Here is a 20844-nt window from a genome sequence, read left to right as displayed (position 1 = left end):
TTTCAATCTTTCATTCTTTTTATCTTTTCTTATTGAACTTCCTAGAATTTCCAGAACCATGATGAAAAGAAGTAGTGAGAGTGAGTATCTTTGTCCTTCTCTTGATTCAACAAAATGCTTTTTACATTTCATAATTGATTAGAATACCTGTTAACTTTTTTTCTGTGGGAACTTTTTAATCTTTCCTTGTCTGCCAAAAGTTGTCATTTTAGTTGTGAATACATGAATGCTTATTTTATTGACATCTTTGAGATTTTCCAATGTTAAACCAATTTTGTCACAAGACAAACCCTATTTTTTATATTTTGTATACTTACCCCTATAAATTTCTTTACTTTCCTCCAGCTTAACTATACATTTATAAAATTAATGAAAGAATTGTGGCATTTTTATTGTTTTCTCTAATGAAGGTTTCTCAAAGAATATAGTTAATAATACTGTCAAAAACGTAACTGTGGAATCCTCTCTACAAGGTTTTGAAAACACACATTCTCTTTTAGGTTGATCTGAATATGATCCTACCTATAGGCAACAAAATTTTTAAAAATAATTTCTAAATGTTTCTTCAGCATAGAATTTTAACTAAAAAAATTATTCAAAATCAAATAGTATATTAATGACATCAATAGTAGGATAAAAAGTCATTCTCTAATGGAAGTACATACTAATAAGCTATGCCAAGGTCACATTTCAGATCTGTACTTTCTGCTATCTTGACTATTCACAGGAAGATTCAACCACAGAGAATATAATAAACATAGTTACCAGTAAAAGAAATAGAAACGTAAGTCATGTTTATATTTCACCCTCCACATTATATAATTTTCTATGCTAATAATTCCATTTTTGTTAGTCTGATATCAATTATATCAACTAATGGAAAAAACAGATTGGTATTTTGCATTTAAAAAGGCCAAAAAAAAAAAATGAAGCAAAATTGTTTTCATGAATCAAACTGCTCTTTCTCAAAATTAAATTCCTCATAACATTGCTTTACTAGGTACAAACATTTCACACTCTGTTTTAAGAGAGAAAAAAATCTCACCTGGCATATAATTCTTCTCACTCTACATATATGCATTATTCCAGATGGTGCTAGCAACCACTAATGCCTGCAGCAACCTGGTGACTTGGTTACATGGAGTAAGAAACCTAATTAAAATTACCTGTGTATTTTTTGGTTCGAGGGCCAACTTTATATGCTTAACATTTGATCCAATTAAAACCCATTTCACTCTTCAGCACTTTTTATCATAATTATTATCTGAGAGCTAACGATTTTTTTAAATTTCTGACTTTACCCTCAAGTCACAGATCTAGTTCAGGATGTTTTTAGCTGTATTTCAGAAAAGAGAATTAAAAAATCCCACTGTCCCTACCCTATCCCAACAACCATTCCAATCCAACTTGTAGTGTGTGTTTAAAAACCAAAAATGTTATTTCTGATTTTCAAAATACTGGTCACAGAATTTTAATGATTATCTCCATCCACTCCAAAAAGACATGATAAAATGCTAAGAAACAAATATAGAATACCAAGCTGAATTCAAAGCATGATCCTAAACATACATGTATGCATGTGCACACACACACATATAACCAAAAAAACTAAAAATTAAAATACTAAAAAGTTAAAAACTTAAGCTGTTTTTAATTTTTTCCTAATGGTTTTCTGTAGTTTCTAAATTTTCTAAAATAGACAAAATGCTTTTTATATATTTTATTTATTTTGGAGAGAGAGACAGAGCACACAGTTTGGGGGAGAAACAGAGGGAGAGGGAAAGATGAGGGAAAGAATCCCAAGCAGACTCCAAGCTGAGTGTGGAGCCTGATTCAGAGCTTGATCTCACAACCCTGAGACCATGACCTGAGTCACCCAGATGCCCCAATAGACAAAATTTTTTAAAAAACATTTTAAAGTTATGTTTTTTAAAAATGAGACATGTGGGCACCTGGGTGGCTCAGTTGGTTAAGCAGCAGACTCTTGATTTCAGCTCAGGTTAGGTCATGAGATCAAGCCCTCCATGGGGCTCCCTGTTTGGCACAGGGCCTACTTGAGATTCTCTCCTTCACCCTCTACCCCTCCCCCTGCTCACATGCACACACATGCATGCTCTCTAAAACAAATACATAAATACATACATTTTTAAAAATGAGATACGGGGGGCACATGGGTGGCTCAGTGGGTTAAGCCTCTGCCTTCGGCTCAGGTCATGATCTCAGGGTCCTGGGATCGAGTCCCACATCGGGCTCTCTGCTCAGCAGGGAGCCTTGCTTCCTCCTCTCTGCCTGCCTCTCTGCCTACTTCTTTTTTTTTTTTTTTTTTTAAAGATTTTATTTATTTATTCGACAGAGAGATATCACAAGTAGACAGAGAGGCAGGCAGAGAGAGAGAGAGAGAGAGAGAGAGAGAGAGAAGCAGGCTCCCTGCTGAGCAGAGAGCCCGATGCGGGACTCGATCCCAGGACCCTGAGATCATGACCTGAGCCGAAAGCAGCGGCTTAACCCACTGAGCCACCCAGGCGCCCTCTCTGCCTACTTCTGATCTCTCTCTGTCAAATAAATTAAAAATATGAAAAAAAATTATAAAAAAATAAAAAACATTAAAAAAAATGAGATACAGTTTTATCTCAAAATAGGGTCTTCTGTATCACACTAATAGAAGGTAGTCCAAGTATGGCACATTTAAGTTTCCCTTATTTTTTTTTAACTTTAATTTTCTACTTCCTAAGGTTTTCTTTTTATACCTTCAATTTCCTTTCTTTATCATAGTTTTCTGGCTATTACTTCTACATTTTCACTGTACAGAATAAGGGATAATTAAATATGAAAATAAAATGATTTTATCTGGTCAGAGAACTAAGAAAAGTACTGAAAATTGTTAAGAGGATTAAATCAATCTCTCTCCTATTGTCTTTTCTACCCCACCTCCTTGTATTATGTATGTGTGCACACACAAGCACGAGTGTATGCAGAGTTCTGAATTCACAAATTAACTAGAGGGAATGAATACACCCAACTTCTTATCTCACTAATATCCTTTTCAATACTGTTTCTTAGGTAAAGAATACAAAAGGCAGTATCATCAAAACATATGTTAAAAGTAAAAATAAAAGATGTTACTACAATGTATATTCAGAAATAAATATTCTGAGACAAAAAGAAACCTCTGAAACATGAAATTACCTTTTCTTTACTTATAAACAGATCAATATATAATTTGATTTAAATCCAAATTGACAAGAAAATCCAAATATGTTAGTAAATCCATACCTTAAAGTGCAAACAGAAAGAAAAGGATTTAAATGGTTTAGTATAGATTTTTTTGTAAACTCTCTCAGACTGCTATTATGCCTGAATTAATTAATTGGAGTTAAATTCTAAGTGAACTTATATTTTTATTATTCTTCAAGCAGGAAAAGGAGAAAGGAGATTCATAAATGAATTAATCCTTTAAAATCTGATTCTCAATTGATGAGTTCTCAACTATTTTAACAACGAAATGATGAATAATAGACTGAACACTCTCCACTCTCACACAGACATAAATAAATTAATGGGTAAGAAGAGAAAAAAGCAAAAATGGAAAAGACAGTCTGATCTCTACTGGTCTCTGTCACATGAAGTTTTATATGAATACATATCATTAGCATCATGTGGGAGCTTGCTGAAAATACAGAATTCTCAGGATCACATCAGATCTACTAAATCTGGCCCTATTTACTTTGTCATTGTTCCCTCAGTCTCTGCCTCTTAAAATTCAAACCCAAACTTAGGTAAATCTGTTAGGCCATAACTACTACTGATCCCTCTCAGCTCCTGCATCCACTTTAACTAAATATAACTTATGACATGTTAATTTGTTCCTATTATTGTTGCTATATTACTGTGAACCAGATTTATATCTCATTATATCTATGAAAATGTCTTCCTAAGGGTGCTTGGCTACCTCAGTCAGTGGAGCCTATGACTCTAGATCTTGGGGTTGTAAGTTTGAGCCCCACAATGGATGTGGAGATTATTTAAAATTTTTTTTAATCTTAAAAAAAAAAAAAAGAAAAAGAAAAAGGAATGAAAATGCTTTCCTAGAGTTCAAGGTCCATGTTTGCTACATTTTCCTAATTCATAACACCTAGCATAGTTCCTCCTAGAGTACAGATGCTCATTAAATATTTGTTCAACACATGCATAAAAAGGAAACTAACTACATCCCCTCTATTGATAAATCTACCCAAAACAACAGAGTTTAGGGAAAATACAGTTAACATTACAATGCAATGAAAACTGAACACTTTCCTTATCTTTAAGCGCCTAAGAAAAACTAGAAAGGAATAATTCTTGTTCTCCTTCAAAACTTCCATTTTGTTAAGAAGCCATCAACACTTTTTTCAGAAACTACATGTCTAATGGCTTTTCCTTTGTCAAAAAGACACACATAATACATACATAATAGGTTACCCAACATAAAAATCTCCCATGTAAATTTAAGAAAAAAATAGAATGCTATTATTGTCAGGTTCAAAAAAAAATACCAAAAATCAAACCTGACTCAGCAATTTGTGTTTTCACTAGAAAAAATAAGTTTAAGCTAGAAAAAGAGCTTAAAAGGGACACCTGGGTGGCTCAATCAGTTGAGCATTCAACTCTTGATTTCAGCTAAAGTCATGATCTCAGGGGCATGAGTTTGAACCCTGTGTCAGGCCCCACACTCAGTGCAGAGTTTGCTTGAGATTTTCTCTCTCTCCCTCTCCCTCTGTCCCTTCCCCTGCTCGTCTCACGCTCTCTCTCTAAAATAAATAAATAAATCTTCAAAAAAAAGGAAAAGAGCTTAAAAATATGCTACTTAGAAGCAAAATTATCCTGATATAGTATTACCTATTAAACATCTATATAATGTCCAAAATGCTAGAGAGAGAATATACAGATATTGCATGTGTGCACACACACACACACACACACTCCCTCTCCTTCTACCTTCCTGAGAACAGCTCCATTAACACTCACTTAATATAAAAACTAAGATGTGAAATTTCATAATACTACCTAAACACCTACACTTGGCTTAAAAAATATCCATTTCAGGAGTGCCTGGGTGGCTCAGTCAGTTAAGTGTCTGCCTTCAGCTCAGGTCATGATCCCATGGTCCTGGGATTGAGCCCCACACAGGGCTCCCCACTTAGTGGGAAATCTGCTTCTCCCTCTCCCTCTGCCTGCCACTCCCGCTGCTTGTGCTCTCTCTGTCAAATAAGTAAATAAAATCTTTAAAAATATATATCAATTTCATATGATACCATCCCCAAAAGTATATAAGAAACTAAATAATAGTTTTACATGTTTTATGTCTAATGACAATGTTTAAGAGCTGCTTTAAGGAGGGATTTTTATCTTTATGGCACTGTATCCTTAACAATCTACAGATAATAAGCCATGATTAAAAAAAAAGAAATACAGAATATAAAATCATATTCAATACAGAATATAAAAATCATAAAAAAAGAATATAAAATCATTAACAATGTGGAGTTTTATATAAACACTGTTAAATTTTACAAAAAATGCTTTAAATGATCAACAGTTTTTGTTTTATATATGGAACATTTCACAAATCTGCCTGTCATCCTTTTGTAGGGGCTATGCTAATCTCCTCTGTATTGTTCAAAGTTTAGTACATGTACTGCCAAAGCCAGCACCAATTCAACAGCTTTTAATCAGCAAGGGAAAAGCACCATGATTAGTCCCATCTTATATTTAATTTCACTTATTTCCATGTTTGTTCTCACTACTACACTAGTCACCTTGTAGGAAAGGACCTTATATTATGTATTTCCACATATCTGAGGCAAGGCCTAACTCACAGCAGTTACTCAAAGTTAACGGAATTGATGTTTTTGACAGAAAGCTCTTTAAAAAAAAATATATATATACACACACACACACATATATATACACGTATATACATATATATACGTATATACATATACGTGTATATATATGTGTGTGTGTGTGTGTGTGTGTGTATATATATTTATTTATTTGACAGGCAGAGAGCATGAAAGAGCACAAGCAGGGGGAGAAGCAGAGGCAGAGGGAGAAGGAGTCTGCCTCTCCCTGCTAAGCAGGGAGCCCAATGCAAGACTCTATCCCAGGACCCTGAGATCATGACCTGAGCCAAAGGCAGATGCTTAACTGACTGAGCCCCTCAGGTGCCCTAAAAGCTCTTTTTAAAATTTTGATCTCAAAGAAACTCTAATCCATTACCATTAATTCAATGAATATTTCATGAAAGCTTCTATGTGCTAGGTATTACTTGGGGAATATTCCTAATTCGTCTCTCACTCCCTACATTAAATCTATAAGGAAGTCCCAATATATCTGAAATTCAACCACTTCTGTCCATGTTCTCCTGTGAAGCATTATCTTGCTCAGACTACCAGAGTAGCTTTCTGATTGGTACCTTTACTTCTATATTTTACTCTTCTACTAGTCTCTTCTCCATAGCCAGCTAGACTGAACTCCTAAAGCTTACAGTAATCCTGTCAATCCTTGCTTAAGGCCTTGCTGTGCTCCCCCCTTACACTGAGAATAAAACCCAAACTTCTCTCTGTTAGAGAATATAAGTAAAATACACTGCATGTCAGTGGTAACAAATCCAGTGGAAAAAAAATAAGAGAAAAAGAGGGAATGGGGGTGAGACTGCAATTTTAAATGAAGTGCTCGGGGTATGCCTGGGTGGCTCAGTTGATTAAGCATCTGCCTTTGGCTCAGGTCAGGATCCCAGGGTCCTGGGATTGAGCCCCCCATCGGGCTCCCTGCTCAGCAGGAAGCCTGCTTCTCCCTCTCCCACTCCCCCTGCTTGTGTTCCCTCTCTGTGTCTGTCAATAAGTGATAAAATCTTTTAAAAATAAAAAATAAATGAAGTGCTTGGGAAAAGCCACACTGTGAATAGAACATCTAAGTAAAGATGTAAAGGAAAAAGAGAAATAAGCCACAGCTATGCACCTATCAAGGAGAGAGTGTTCCATATAGAGGAAACAGAAGATGCAAAAGTTCTGATGTTAAGAGTGTGCCTGGCTGATGTGATCAAAGTAGATGGAGACATAGCATACTGATAGATGAGGTCACACAGGGAATGAAGGGCCAGACCCTCCAGCAAGGGTGTGCAAACTTTTTTTTTGTTTTTGTTTTTTGGTAAAAAGCTAGAGAGTATTATGCACTTTGTAAGCCATTTATAATCCATGTCACATATTCTTCTCTGTTGTTTTTAACCATTTTAAATATATGAAAACCATTCTTAGCTTGCAGTCTATATAAACGGTACAAGGCCCATAGTTTGCTTATCCTTGCTGCAGAAGTTTATAAGTCACTGAAAAGCCTTTTATTTTATCCTTCCTTAAGATTGATTTATTTATTTGGAAGGGTGCAGAGGGAGAGGGAGTAAGAATCTCAAGCTAACTCCCAGCTGAGCAGTGAGCCAAATGTAGGGCCTGATCCCATGATTCTAAGATCACAGCCTGAGCCAAAACCAAGAGGGGACGCAACCAACTGAACCATCCAGGTGCGCCACGTTCTGCTTTAGGAAGCAATCCCTTGGTATCATAAAGTACAAAAGAGTATCTCCTAAAAAGTAATTAAAAATAACCTAATAAAAATTCAAGTTTCTACCAACTAAGATAAAGTTAACATCTGTCTATAATTTTAAACCAGTATGCATTCTGGAATGCCTGGTTGGCTCAGTCAGTTGAGCAACCAAATGGTGATTTTAGCTCAGGTCATGATTTCATGGGTGGTGGGATCAAGCCCCAAGTTGGGCTCTATGCTCAAGGGGGAGACAGCTTGAGATTCTCTCTCTTCCTCTCCCTCTGCCCCTTCCACCACTCATGTTCTCTCTCTCTTTCAAATAAATAAATATATCTTAAAACAAAAACCAAAAAATCCTCATGCTTGCTTTGGCAGCATATATATGGCAGGGGGCGGGGGGGAACCCAGCATGCATTCTAAACCCAACTGTCAATTTTTTCTGAAAAGAGCTAACCTTCACTTATCTATTTAGCAAATACTTACTGAATGCCAACAGTTTTAAGAAAGAGAATAGAGTATGAGCTCACTGGTCTCATGGAACTTATTTTTGAAAGAGGCAAAACAACATAAACTAAAAAAGAAGCATCTCATAGCATAGTGGCATGTGCTATAGCAAAAATAAAACTGAGCCATGTAATAGAGATACTGAATACATGAATAGAGATATAGTTTATTGAGCTACAATGGTCAGGGTAGATATCACTAAGGAACTGTCATGGAGGATGTGAAAAGTGCACCATGTAAGGAACTGGAGGAAGAAGTAGAGAGAACATAAATACAAACACTTTGAGCATAGCAAAAGCTTGGCTCATTTTTTTTTTTAAAGTTGATATGGTGAGGAGAAGTAGTAAGTGGTGGGGTCAGAGAGCTGACAAGTAGTCAGATGATGCAGAATCTCATAAACCATGGTAAGGAGTTTGGATTTTATTCTCAGTGTAAGGGGGAAGCACAGCAAGGCCTTAAGCAAGGAGTGACAGCATTTACTGTAAGCTTTACGAGTTCAGTCTAGCTGGCTATGGAGAAGAGACTAGTAGAAGGTACCAGTCAGAAAGCTACTCTGGTAGTCTGAGCAAGAGATAATGCTTACAGGAGGAAAGCATGGACAGAAAAGGTTGAATTTCAGATATATTAGGACTTCCTTATAGTTTTAATGTACGGAGTGAGAGACAAATTAGGAATTAGTTGGTGATTTATTGTTAAGCAATGGATGAATGGTGATACCATTTATTAAACTGGGGAATTTGGCAAACAAGTTTTGAAAAGGCAGGGCAAAACAAAGAGATCCGTTCTGGGCCAAGTGAAGTCTGATATCTAATTAAAGATATCATGGAGAAATTATCTCCACAGTATATTATTCTGGAGCTTCTTACGTGTGTGTGTATGTGTGTACACACATGTGTATATACATGACAGATATGTCCCATATACACAATAGATGGGAGCCATAAATACATGATCAATATTGAAAGTCGTGAAGTCATAAGACTTGAAGACATCTTCTGAGAAATGTATATGTAATAAAAAAGACAACAGGGCTGAAAATGGAGCCCTGTGAATTCTAAGGGAGTTTGGGTGAGCCAGAAATGACAACAGAGAAGAAATGACAAATGAAGGACAGATGAAATAAGTAGAATCTGTCGTCAGAAATCCCAAAAGAAAATAGTATTTCAAGGAAGTGAAGGGAGAAGGTAGAAGGGAGTGGACAGAATGATACTGAAAGGAAAAGTAAGGTGACAGAAAGTAACTTTTGGACCTGGCACCTGGAAATACACCACCTGACATCCTGGCAAAAGCAGTTTCAGGGAAGTGATAAAAACAGTTTAAAAAAAATAAATAAAACAGAAGCCTGACTTGATGAACTTGAAGAAAGGTGAGAAAACTCTGATAGCAATTATATACAGTCAATTTTTTAACAAGATTTACTGAGCAGGAAAAGAGAAAAAGGGAGAGCCAGCTAGAAAGGACCATCATGTCAAGGGAGGGACTTTCAAAGACGGAGGATAGAAATGTTGAAGTATGCTTAAATAAGGCACTAGGAGAGAGCAAAATTTCTAAAATAAAGGAAAGCACCATCCTTGAACTGGGGGACTAGGATAGGATTAAGAGAAAAAGTGGTAGTGTTGAACTTAGAACAGTGACACCACTGTAAAAGAACATGCAAAACACACCAGTACAGATGCACATAAACTGGTAGATCTAATGCTGGGAAGATGCGGTGAGTGGCATCTGATTTGGATTTTTCTCACTGTAATATGAAGTGAAGTCAGCAGCTGTGAGGTAGGGGGAGAGTGGAGGGAATTTGGAGATTTGACAAGAGAAGAGAGAGTTGGATATAATCATCTCTGGAAATGTAAAATCAAATTTAATAGGCATTTGCATTAGAATGCCTGTATAATTGGGAACACATTTGAAATATGGAGCCATAAATCTGAAGCGGGACCTGCCAGGACAGTTGTGTGTCTTTTACTCCCAACTTCTACTCAGCATCTCAGTGCAGTGGCAGTCAGGGCTGCACTGTATCTTGTAGCAGCACTCAGCCGACATGCAGAATTCCAACAGATAACCATCATCTCCTCATACTTAAATACACAGGAAAGGAAAGAGAGAAGTTTTATGCTGGCCAGAACAAGCACACAATCCCCCACGTCTAAGAAAAGACTCTGCTTAGAATGACACCAGAAGAGAGGAAAAGAAAATGAGAGAACCCATTCTCACATCTCAGTATAACTTGTGGAGTTGTTTTACTGCAACAGTTGATGCCTGTTACCCAAACTCTATAAAGGTAAGAACCCAGCACTGTTGGTATATTCAAAATCAATTTATAAAGTCCAAAAAAACCAGACCAAGAATATGACACAATGCTATGGTTGTATTGTGCCAAGAAATCTGAACATGTGATAGAGAAACAGAAAACGAAAGAAAATTCCTGCTTTAAAATAATGACTTGACTTTTGCGATCTGTGGCAAAATAATTATACTGTCATTTGTTTTCATTCTTTTTTTTTTTTTTAAAGGATTTTATTTATTTATTTGACAGAGAGAGATCACAAGTAGACAGAGAGGCAGGCAGAGAGAGAGAGAGAGAAGCAGGCCCCCTGCTGAGCAGAGAGCCTGATGCGGGACTCGATCCCAAGACCCTGAGATCATGACCTGAGCCGAAGGCAGCGGCTTAACCCACTGAGCCACCCAGGCGCCCCTTGTTTTCATTCTTTAAAAAGAGCTGGGTCTGTGTTGCTCACTCTGTATTTCTCCTTAATTTATTGATAATGACACAAGAAAGCACAAGCATTTTATGGAGAGCATCCATTTATTTTATGCATTAATCTTAATTTCTATCATTGTCTAAAACAAGACATATAACCTTGGACTTTTTTTTTTTAAGATTTTATTTATTTATTTGACAGAGAGAGAGAGATCACAAGCAGGCAGAGAGAGACAGAGAAGCAGGCTCCCTGCTGAGCAGAGAGCCTGATGCGGGGCTCGATCCCAGGACCCTGAGATCATGACTGGAGCCAAAGGCAGAGGCTTAACCCACTGAGCCACCCAGGTGCCCCCTACTTTAGACTTTTGAGCAAAATGTTGGTACTAAGAGAAATAAACATATATATCCTCAAGCCTCACCTCTATTTTTTCTTTTCATTTTATTTTTCCCTCTTCAATTTTATTCTTCTTCCCAAACACTCCTACTTTATTTAATTTTCTCCTCCCTTTCATATTTTTGTTTCTACGCCTCAGGCCTCACAGATTCAACCAGAGATACAACCCTTCTTGGTGGAAGTCAGACCTAGGAGGCCTCATGACCTAGGAAAAGTAACATTGTAGCACAAAGAACAATGGAACACATATAGCTTTTTACTTCCTGCTCTCTTGTTTCCCTCTTTCCATCTCAAAAGTGCTTTGTAGATATTAAGGCATTTATTTTCATTGGCCCAAGGCTCTGCCAATGATGAGCACTGTGAATGCCAGTTTAATCACACCACAAAACAGTAAACCAAGCTTGGTGTGCAGAAAGAGGACACCTTTCATACTTTACTTGGTTTCACAGGGCTCAGCTTAAAAACTCATTTAACTTGGACATTTCTCTGTAACATGCACATGGAGAAGTAACAGCTGGAGGCTACTATGGGAATCAAAGCATTAATACAACATTAATAAAAAGCAGATATATTGAGTAGATAATGCTAACAGTTTTTCTCTGGTGCAAATAAAAGTTAGGGATCAGCAAACTCACTAAGTGGTTTTCTTCATAAATTTTGGGTAAAATTCAATGAAAATTATTAAATCAATTGGGTAGAAGACTATTAATCACTAAAGCATTCCACTGAAATGGAGGCAAAGAATCAAGTTTAAAGTTTGATTTCATTGAAGGGAGGCAAAAATAAATAAATAAAAATTGTAACTTATAAATCTGAAAATTTACATTGTATTTTCATTACAAAAACATTTAAATTCCTCTTCCAAGGGGTCTTTAACCAATAGAGTTCCAAGTACACACAAAACATGATTTAATTTATAAAAATTCAGCATGCCACAAGTGAGTTATAAAAGTTTAGTTTACATTTTGGTGTTTCACTTTTGAGACACAGTGACCTCATAATAAAATCTAAACTCCCTTAATTAGCACCAAAGGCCCTTAACGATCATCTACATTTCTATTCATATGTCTACATTTCTATTTCCTCCTGCAGTAAGTTTTTTGTTTTGGAGTGTTTTTGTTTTGGGCTCTTCAGATGTCTTAATGCCATTACCCTATCTCTGCCTTAAGTACTCATCCTTTAAGATGAAGTTGAAATGCAAGCATCCTGGCAAAGCTTTCCAGCACTCCCCGCGAGCAGAACTGCTTCATCCCCATGACTGAAGGGTCTACACCTGAACTAAGTATGATATATTATAGCATAATGTGTAAAGGAAAATATTGTGTAGATTCTGTTCATAAATTATATTACTTGAAAGACACAAATATTAACTCTAGACTTAGAGATTAAATATAAGAAAAACTAAAATATACAGTGAAATTCAAATTGCCAATATTGATTTAAGATGCAGGCAAACCACTGCTTATAGTGCACATATGGTACTTACTTCTATGGTCCAAGTGCTTTTGATTCACAAGAAGAATAAACTGTCCCTAAACTTTCCTTCGTCAAAATGGTAAAGACAATTTTGCTTCCTACAGCACATCATAACATCATTTGAACTTTGCCTGAAATAAAAGCCTCCTTCTTTCCTCATTGGTCCATAGCAATTACAGGAGTAATACTTAATAACAATGAGATCATAACCATGAATTGAGTGCATATGGATAAATGTGCTAGGTATAAGATTTCACCCAGATGATCCAAAATATGTACATAAATTGTGTTTTAGATTGTCACTGAAATGAAAATACAAAATCGTAACATCAGCATAGTAAACTCATAAATCTCAAAACATGTTCAAGGTCCCTGGCGCTGTGAGAGCCCCTGATGAGAATATAATGATTAAGATTGGAGAGCTCTGGATTAAATATTGGTTTACTATTCACTACCTAAGTGATCAAATGCTCTTTTTAAGTTTCAGGGCTTTTTGTTTTTTAGATTTTAATTTGTGATATAGAGTTGTTATGTGGAATGTATGAAAAATGCATAGCATAGGATCTGGCACATGGCAAAAAGCTAGTGACATTCATTGTCACATGCACACATGCACATAAACACACATATCTACTTATTATATATATTTTTTAATTTTTTATAAACATATATTTATTTTTTCCCCAGGGGTACAGGTCTGTGAAACGCCAGGTTTACACACTTCACAGCACTCACCATAGCACATACCCTCCCCAATGTCCATAACCCCACCCCCCCAACCCCCCTCCCCCCAGCAACCCTCAGTTTGTTTTGTGAGATTAAGAGTCACTTATGGTTTGTCTCCCTCCCAATCCCAACTTGTTTCATTTACTCTTCTCCTACCCCATTAACCCCCCATGTTGCATCTCCTCTCCCTCATATCAGGGAGATCATATGATAGTTGTCTTTCTCTGATTGACTTATTTCGCTAAGCATGATACCCTCTAGCTCCATCCACGTCGTCGCAAATGGCAAGATTTCATTTCTTTTGATGGCTGCATAGTATTCCATTGTGTATATATACCACATCTTCTTTAGCCATTCGTCTATTGATGGACATCTAGGTTCTTTCCATAGTTTGGCTATTGTAGACATTGCTGCTATAAACATTCGGGTGCACGTGCCCCTTCGGATCACTACGTTTGTATCTTTAGGGTAAATACCCAGCAGTGCAATTGCTGGGTCATAGGGTAGTTCTATTTTCAACATTTTGAGGAACCTCCATGCTGTTTTCCAGAGTGGTTGCATCAGCTTGCATTCCCAGCAACAGTGTAGGAGGGTTCCCTTTTCTCCGCATCCTCGCCAGCATCTGTCATTTCCGGACTTGTTAATTTTAGCAATTCTGACTGGTGTGAGGTGGTATCTCATTGTGGTTTTGATTTGTATTTCCCTGATGCCGATTGATATGGAGCACTTTTTCATGTGTCTCTTGGCCATCTGGATGTCTTCTTTGCAGAAATGTCTGTTCATGTCTTCTGCCCATTTCTTGATGGGATTATTTGTTCTTTGGGTGTTGAGTTTGCTAAGTTCTTTATAGATTCTGGACACGAGCCCTTTATCTGATATGTCGTTTGCAAATATCTTCTCCCATTCTGTCAGTTGTCTTTTGGTTTTGTTAACTGTTTCCTTTGCTGTGCAAAAGCTTTTGACCTTGATAAAATCCCAATAGTTCATTTTTGCCCTTGCTTCCCTTGCCTTTGGCGATGTTCCTAGGAAGATGTTGCTGCGGCTGAGGTCGAAGAGATTGCTGCCTGTGTTCTCCTCAAGGATTTTGATGGATTCCTTTCTCACATTGAGGTCCTTCATCCATTTTGAGTCTATTTTCGTGTGTGGTGTAAGGAAATGATCCAATTTCATTTTTCTGCATGTGGCTATCCAATTTTCCCAACACCATTTATTGAAGAGACTGTCCTTTTTCCATTGGACATTCTTTCCTGCTTTGTCGAAGATTAGTTGACCATAGAGTTGAGGGTCTATTTCTGGGCTCTCTATTCTGTTCCATTGGTCTATGTGTCTGTTTTTGTGCCAGTACCATGCTGTCTTGATGATGACAGCTTTGTAATAGAGCTTGAAGTCCAGAATTGTGATGCCACCGACTTTGGCTTTCTTTTTCAATATTCCTTTGGCTATTCGCGGTCTTTTCTGGTTCCATATAAATTTTAGGATTATTTGTTCCATTTCCTTGAAAAAAATGGATGGTACGTTGATAGGAATTGCATTAAATGTGTAGATTGCTTTAGGTAGCATAGACATTTTCACAATATTTATTCTTCCAATCCAGGAGCATGGAACATTTTTCCATTTCTTTGTGTCTTCCTCAATTTCTTTCATGAGTACTTTATAGTTTTCTGTGTATAGATTCTTAGTCTCTTTGGTTAGGTTTATTACCAGGTATCTTATAGTTTTGGGTGCAGTTGTAAATGGGATGGACTCCTTAATTTCTCTTTCTTCTGGCTTGTTGTTGTTGGTGTAGAGAAATGCGACTGATTTCTGTGCATTGATTTTATATCCTGAAACTTTACTGAATTCCTGTACCAGTTCTAGCAGTTTTGGAGTGGAGTCTTTTGGGTTTTCCACATAGAGTATCATATCGTCTGCGAAGAGTGATAGTTTGACTTCTTCTTTGCCGATTTGGATGCCTTTAATTTCTTTTTCTTGTCTGATTGCTGAGGCTAGGACTTCTAGTACTATGTTGAATAGCAGTGGTGATAACGGACATCCCTGCCGTGTTCCTGACCTTAGACGAAAAGCTTTCAGTTTTTCTCCATTGAGAATGATATTTGCGGTGGGTTTTTCATAGATGGCTTTGATAATATTGAGGTATGTGCCCTCTATCCCTACACTTTGAAGAGTTTTGATCAGGAAGGGATGCTGTACTTTGCCAAATGCTTTTTCAGCATCTATTGAGAGTATCATATGGTTCCTGTTCTTTCTTTTATTAATGTGTTTTATCACATTGATTGATTTGTGGATGTTGAACCAACCTTGCAGCCCTGGAATAAATCCCACTTGGTCGTGGTGAATAATCCTTTTAATGTACTGTTGAATCCTATTGGCTAGTATTTTGGTGAGAATTTTTGCATCCGTGTTCATCAAGGATATTGGTCTGTAGTTCTCTTTTTTGATGGGATCCTTTTCTGGTTTGGGGATCAAGGTGATGCTGGCCTCATAAAATGAGTTTGGAAGTTTTCCTTCCATTTCTATTTTCTGGAACAGTCTCAGGAGAATAGGAATTAGTTCTTCTTTAAATGTTTGGTAGAATTCCCCCGGGAAGCCGTCTGGCCCTGGGCTTTTGTTTATTTGGAGATTTTTGATGACTGTTTCAATCTCCTTACTGGTTATGGGTCTGTTCAGGCTTTCTATTTCTTCCTGGTTCAGTTGTGGTAGTTTATATGTCTCTAGGAATGCATCCATTTCTTCCAGATTGTCAAATTTGTTGGCATAGAATTGCTCATAATATGTTCTTATAATTGTCTGTATTTCTTGGGTGTTCGTTGTGATCTCTCCTCTTTCATTCATGATTTTATTTATTTGGGTCCTTTCTCTTTTCTTTTTGATAAGTCTGGCCAGGGGGTTATCAATCTTATTAATTCTTTCAAAGAACCAGCTCCTGGTTTCGTTGATTTGTTCTATTGTCTTTTTGGTTTCTATTTCATTGATTTCTGCTCTGATCTTTATGATTTCTCTTCTCCTGCTGGGTTTAGGGTTTCTTTCTTTTTCTTTCTCCAGCTCCTTTAGGTGTAGGGTTAGGTTGTGTACCTGAGACCTTTCTTGTTTCTTGAGAAAGGCTTGTACCGCTATATATTTTCCTCTCAGGACTGCCTTTGTTGTGTCCCACAGATTTTGAACAGTTGTGTTTTCATTATCATTTGTTTCCATGAATTTTTTCAGTTCTTCTAATTTTTCAGTTCTTCTAATTTTTCAGTTTTTCTAATTTTTCAGTTCTTCTAATTTCCTGATTGACCCATTCATACTTTAGAAGGATGCTGTTTAGTCGCCATGTATTTGGGTTCTTTCCAAATTTCCTCTTGTGATTGAGTTCTAGCTTCAGGGCATTGTGGTCTGAAAATATGCAGGGAATGATCCCAATCTTTTGATACCGGTTGAGACCTGTTTTAGGACCAAGGATGTGATCTATTCTGGAGAATGTTCCATGTGCACTAGAGAAGAATGTGTATTCTGTTGCTTTGGGATGAAATGTTCTGAATATATCTGTGATGTCCATCTGGTCCAGTGTGTCATTTAAGGCCTTTATTTCCTTGTTGCTCTTTTGCTTGGATGATCTGTCCATTTCAGTGAGGGGAGTGTTAAAGTCCCCTACTATTATTGTATGATTGTCGATGTGTTTCTTTGATTTTGTTATTAATTGGTTTATATAGTTGGCTGCTCCCACGTTAGGGGCATAGATATTTACAATTGTTAGATCTTCTTGTTGGACAGACCCTTTGAGTATGATATAGTGTCCTTCCTCATCTCTTATTATAGTCTTTGGCTTAAAATCTACTTGATCTGATATAAGGATTGCCACTCCTGCTTTCTTCTAATGTCCATTAGCATGGTAAATTCTTTTCCACCCCCTCACTTTAAATCTGAAGGTGTCTTCGGGTTTAAAATGAGTTTCTTGTAGGCAGCACATAGATGGGTTTTGTTTTTTTATCCATTCTGATACCCTGTGTCTTTTGATTGGGGCATTTAGCCCATTAACATTCAGGGTAACTATTGAGAGATATGAATTTAGTGTCACTGTATTGCCTGTAAGGTGACTGTTATTGTATATTGTTTCTGTTCCTTTCTGATCTACTACTTTTAGGCTCTCTCTTTGCTTAGAGGACCCCTTTCAATATTTCCTGTAGAGCTGGCTTGGTGTTTGCAAATTCTTTCAGTTTTTGTTTGTCCTGGAAGCTTTTAATCTCTCCTTCTATTTTCAATGATAGCCTAGCTGGATATAGTATTCTTGGCTGCATGTTTTTCTCGTTTAGTACTCTGAATATATCATGCCAGCTCTTTCTGGCCTGCCAGGTCTCTGTGGATAAGTCTGCTGCCAATCTAATATTTTTACCATTGTATGTTACAGACTTCTTCTCCCGGGCTGCTTTCAGGATTTTCTCTTTGTCACTAAGACTTGTAAATTTTACTATTAGGTGACGGGGTGTGGACCTATTCTTATTGATTTTGAGGGGGGGTCTCTGAACCTTCTGGATTTTGATGCTTGTTCCCTTTGCCATATTGGGGAAATTCTCTCCAATAATTCTCTCCAATATACCTTCTGCTCCCCTCTCTCTTTCTTCTTCTTCTGGAATCCCAATTATTCTAATGTTGTTTCGTCTTACGGTGTCACTTATCTCTCGAATTCTGCCCTCGTGGTCCAGTAGCTGTTTGTCCCTCTTTTGCTCAGCATCTTTATTCTCTGTCATTTGGTCTTCTATATCGCTAATTCTTTCTTCTGCCTCATTTATCCTAGCAGTGAGAGCCTTCATTTTTGATTGCACCTCATTGATAGCTTTTTTTATTTCAAGTTGGTTAGATTTTAGTTCTTTTATTTCTCCAGAAAGGGCTTTTATATCTCCCGAGAGGGTTTCTCTAATATCTTCCATGCCTTTTTCGAGCCCAGCTAGAACCTTGAGAATCGTCATTCTGAACTCTAAATCTGACATATTACCAATGTCTGTATTGATTAGGTCCCTAGCCTTTGGTACTGCCTCTTATTCTTTTTTTTGTCGTGAATTTTTCCGCCTTGTCATTTTGTCCAGATAAGAGTATATGAAGGAACAAGTAAAATACTGAAAGGGTGGCAACAACCCCTGGAAAATATGCTTTAGCCAAATCAGAAGAGATCCCAAATCGTGAGGGGGGAGAAAAGGGATAAAAAGAGGTTCAGAAAGAAAAAAAAAAAAAAGAAAGAAAGAAAAAAGAAACAAATAAAAAAAGAAAACCAATAATGAAAAAATATAAAAAGGAAAAAATATATATATATTAGATAAACTAGTTTAAAAACGTTAAAAAAGAAAAGGGTAAAAGTTAAAAAAATTTAGCAGAAGAAGAGAAAAAAAATCGAAAAAGAAAAAATTAAATTAACTGCAAGGCTAAAGAATCATGGGGAGAAAGCCATGAGTTCCGTGCTTTGCTTTCTCCTCCTCTGGAATTCCGCGGCTCTCCTTGGTATTGAAACTGTACTCCTCCTAAGTGAACTTGGTCCTGGCTGGGTTTCTTGTTGATCTTCTGGGGGAGGGGCCTGTTGTAGTGATTCTCAAGTGTCTTTGCCCCAGGCAGAGTTGCACCGCCCTTACCAGGGGCCGGGCTGAGTAATCCGCTCGGGTTCGCTTTCGGGAGCTTTTGTTCCCTGAGCGCTTTCCGTAGAGTTCCGGAGGACGGGAATGAAGATTGCGGCCTCCCAGTCTCCGGCCCGGAGGAGCCGAGAGCCCGGGGCCCCACTCCTCAGTGCGCCCTCAGAGAACAGCGCCCTATTACTCCTGTCTGCGGCCTCCGGCCGCGCTCCGAGCCAACCGAGCCTGCTACCGGTTCAAGGTAAGCCAGAGCTGTGAGCTCACTCCTCGCCTCCGTCTCTGTAGCCGGCTTCCCCGTTCTAATACCTGCAAGCTCTGCGACACTCAAGACACCCCGATCCTTCTCTGACCCTGCGGGACCTGAGGCCACACTGGCCCCGCGTGGGCTTCACCCCAGTTAAGCCTCTGGAGCGATGTCCCTCAGCGGAACAGACTTTTAAAAGTCCTGATTTTGTGCTCCGTTGCTCTGCCGCTTGCCGGGAGCCGGCCCCTCCCCCCGCGGTCTATCTTCCCGTCGCTTTGGATTCACTTCTCCGCCAGTCCTACCTTTCAGAAAGTGGTTGATTTTCTGTTTCTAGAATTGCTCTTCTTCTTCTCTTCGGTCTCCTGTTGGATTTGTAGGTGTTTGCAATCTTTAGATAAGCTATCTAGCTGATCTCCCGCAACCTGAAGTAGTCTCAGCCTGCTACTTCTCCGCCATCTTGACTCCTCCCTACTTATTATATTTTAATACATAAATTTAAATCCTAAATTCCCCATAGATTAACCTGCAGAGAATTACGGAATTACAGAAATGCTCACCTACTTTGCAGGTGGTAGGAAGGGCTAGGTGGGTTTGTATGTGACTGAACATTCTATATTTGAATGTTAAGTCCAGCACTATGTTAGATAAGTAAAATAATAACCTTTGTAAGTTTGTTAAGTTTTTCATCATACAAGTTTTTCATCACCTTTTTAAGTTTTTCATCATATATGAAGCACCTTAATGTTTATCATCACATCATCTCTTTTGTCACTTTATTCAAAACACTTTCATGAGCTTTCATTTATTCTACTTTATAGATAAAAGCCCAATCCCTCAATAAAATTTAGTAATTAGCCCAAATTACAGTTTTACACATCACAGAAATGGTACTCAACTCTAGGGCTGTCTGACTACAAATATCATATACTTAACCAGTCTAATTATAAGCATAAAATGATTATTTGGTAACATCTCTGAAACCAAATACTGACTAATACGGCTTACATGATACATACACAATACGTAAAAGGTGGAAAGCTATAGCTTTATAGAGCTGTTACCTTCCATGGCTTCCTTTGTTCTGAAGAAATTTCATCTTTCAGTCTTTTTTTCCTGTTTCCAGAAGAACAGCGTATTTTGGCATTCTCATATTGACTCATTTCATTTTTCTCAACTGAACTCTTCAGAAAGTGAGCTTCAGCCCTAAAGTTGGGAGCATTTCTATGCAGGTCTGCCTTTTAAAAATTACACTTTCCCTCCACTTAAAATGATGAGTGTAAAAAAATAAGCCTTTAGTTCTTCCATACATTTGTCTCTTCATTTACACTGGATGGTGTAAATGTATGGATGGTATAGATGTGAAAGTGTACTGCGAACTATTAGAAACTAAATAAACGTAAGACATTTTAACTTTTAACTTTATGTGGACAGACCAAAAAAGGAGCCAAAAGCTTCAGGTAGAAAGAGTCAGGGAATAATTCTACATCTATAAGACATTACCTCAGGGCACCTGGGTGGCTCAGTCAGTTAAGCAGCTGCCTTTGGCTCAAGTTATGATCCCAGGGTTCTGGGATGGAGCCCTACACTGGGATCCCTGCTCAGCAGGGAGCCTGCTTCTCTCTCTCCC

General features: G+C 37.7%; 1 protein-coding gene and 1 non-coding gene across 12 annotated transcripts in view; both read right to left on the bottom strand.

Moving 5' to 3' along the window:
- Positions 1-20844, bottom strand: part of ERC1 (ELKS/RAB6-interacting/CAST family member 1) — a 563354-nt gene that overhangs the window by 324609 nt on the left and 217901 nt on the right. The gene's annotated exons all lie outside the window — the stretch shown is intronic.
- On the bottom strand, positions 5584-5690 carry LOC116859315. The gene has a single exon (XR_004381132.1). It is a non-coding gene; the product is annotated as a U6 spliceosomal RNA (small nuclear RNA).

The sequence above is a fragment of the Lontra canadensis genome, unplaced genomic scaffold, assembly GCF_010015895.1.
Source record: "Lontra canadensis isolate GAN:19392208 unplaced genomic scaffold, GSC_riverotter_1.0 scaffold153, whole genome shotgun sequence".
Classification (NCBI taxonomy): domain Eukaryota; kingdom Metazoa; phylum Chordata; class Mammalia; order Carnivora; family Mustelidae; genus Lontra; species Lontra canadensis.
This window is presented reverse-complemented; position numbering and strand designations above follow the sequence as displayed.